The following is a 2,238-nucleotide window of genomic DNA, read 5'->3' as shown; positions in this document are numbered from 1 at the left end:
GCCACGAGGAACATGGAGAAGAATTAAAGAAGCTGATATACAGAGAAGTGGTAAGACCTGGAATGAGATAAAAAAAGTTGGCTCAGGATAGAGAAGGATGGAAACTGTTTGTCTGTGGCCTATACCCTGACCCAGGGTGAAAAAGGCAATGATGAACACAGAAATCTGGACATTATATTCCAAGAATTATGTACAAAGAAAATGTACTCCAAGATATCTCTGTCGTCAATCTGGTTCTTTAGTTTTGTATTTATGTTTTCATTGTTTTTTTGTTTTGTTTTGTATTTTGTTGGGGGGGGGGGGGGGGTTATTGTTTTTTGTTTTGTTTTGTTTTTGTTTTTTGTTTTTGGGGGGGGGGTTCTTGTTGTTGTTGTTGGCTGAAGTAGGGTTTTGAGCCCGAAACGTTCGTGTTTGGTATTTTGTTCTTTTATGAAAGGACTTTTTACAGTCCACAGCTTCAAGCAGTTTAGTATCACTATGACTTATGTCGAATAAAAGCACTTTTTAACACATCTAATGAACACATTTTAAAAATTCAAAATTGTGAAAAGTGGCGACCGAAAGAAACATCATCAACATCGTAACATCTGATTTCGAATAAAAAAAGGTAATAATAATAATAATGTCCTCGAAAGAAGTCTCAAGTCTGAGAGAGTTAGACAAATTGGGAGGCCTTTCGAAAGCTCCTCGTGCTAGCATTTCTTTCAATTTTGTATTTTGTTTTGTGAAGTATTGAAAGCAGTCCTATGTTTTTATTTCTATTAGGGTTAGCTCGACATAAGAGGATTTTTTGTTCTAATAGGGTTAGTCATAAGTCTTAGTTAATGTGCTAGGATGTTTGTTTTTCTTATTAGGTTAGTTAACCTAGTCTAGGTTTTTTATTTTTTTAAGGGTTAGTTGAGGGAATGGGAGGCCTTCCGAAAGCTCCTACATCCCCAATATTCTTTCTTTTTATATAATGTTCTAGGACGGGTTTTGGGAGGAGGGGGGGGGTGACTTTTTTATAATGTTCTAGTAAGGGGTTTGGGAGGGGGGAGCATTTTTTTTACGTTACCCCCTCCCAAACCCTCTACTAGAACATTATATTTTTTTTAAAAAAAAGAATACTGGGGATGTAGGAGCTTTCGGAAGGCCTCCCGAGGGAATATTTGGGTTGTTTCCCTTAATAGCACATTTTTAAAATTATGAAAGAATAAAGTATTGGAGCGGAACCCGCAAGGCCAGAGGAAAAGAGGTCGCCCACCACCGGCGGCGTACTTTATTGGACAGTGACATGAATGAAGAGCATCAAAATGTCATGGAAAGAATATGGCCGAAGATCGTCCCAGGTGGAGATCTGTGGTAGTGGAAGCTCTATAGATAGAATGCGCTTGGCCAAGGAGTTCACAACATTGCCATCCGGAAGTATAACGGACCAACACACAAACTCTGTGTAACCATGAACTTTTATAGTCTGGTTAATACAGTTTAGTGAGAACAACTCACAAACGCGGATGGCAAAAACAATAACAAAGGCCTGAGTGACGTCATCTTCGAACTATCTATAATCCAGAGTGAGTTGAAAGGAATGAGTTAGACATATTAAAAGAAATTTGAAGTTAAAGAAACAAGAATAAGTTTCCTCAATGGTGTCATATTATATTCAAACACATATTTTATAAGCATACCATAACTCTCTCCTTACCAGCCATTTTCGGGATTTCCCCAAAAACTTCACACACAACTAACACAAAATAGATTTTTTATCACTCAAACACAATAGCAGTAACATTCTTGCGATACATAATTTCTTTTTTCAAAACATACTCTACAACACACTGTTCATTTTCTTTAAATCTTATGGTGTACAAGAGAAATTTTTAAAAGAAAAATTTTGGTTGTATCGTAACGAATGTGACGATTTTCCTATGCGTGGTAAATGTCAATTTTAAGCATCAAGTTTACTCCTACATGATACCGTTTTAAGACGTTGATACGATTGGTCACAAATGTATGATTTTAATCGCCTTTTTTTCGTGTGTGTATGTTTCATACAGATCAAAATTTCTACTCTGGACAACATACCATGTTCTGGACAAGGCAAAACAAATGATCTAAATATTAACAAGAATACAATTGAAGAGGACAAAGGAAATAAACAATAGACTATTTATGGAGGCTTCATCATTAGAAGAAAAAATAAATTAAAATATTTTATAAAATCATGCACCTAGTCAATATAGGTACTTCAGAATAGAA

At 35.9% G+C, this 2,238-nt stretch overlaps 1 protein-coding gene across 2 annotated transcripts in view; it reads left to right on the top strand.

The window, feature by feature from the left end:
- The first annotated feature begins 521 nt into the window (after nt 1–521).
- Nucleotides 522–2,238, top strand: part of LOC144958637 (calaxin-like) — a 5,749-nt gene continuing 4,032 nt past the window's right edge. For both annotated transcript variants that reach the window (XR_013642486.1, XM_078890738.1), the window contains exons 1-2: nt 522–607; nt 2,037–2,238. The exon at nt 2,037–2,238 is cut by the window's right edge. The gene's annotated coding sequence lies outside the window, so the exon portion shown is untranslated. The remainder of the gene's footprint in view (nt 608–2,036) is intronic.

The sequence above is a fragment of the Berghia stephanieae genome, chromosome 13, assembly GCF_034508935.2.
Source record: "Berghia stephanieae isolate SIO BIC M18660-M18661 chromosome 13, UCSD_Bste_1.3, whole genome shotgun sequence".
In the NCBI taxonomy this organism is placed as follows: domain Eukaryota; kingdom Metazoa; phylum Mollusca; class Gastropoda; order Nudibranchia; family Aeolidiidae; genus Berghia; species Berghia stephanieae.
This window is presented reverse-complemented; position numbering and strand designations above follow the sequence as displayed.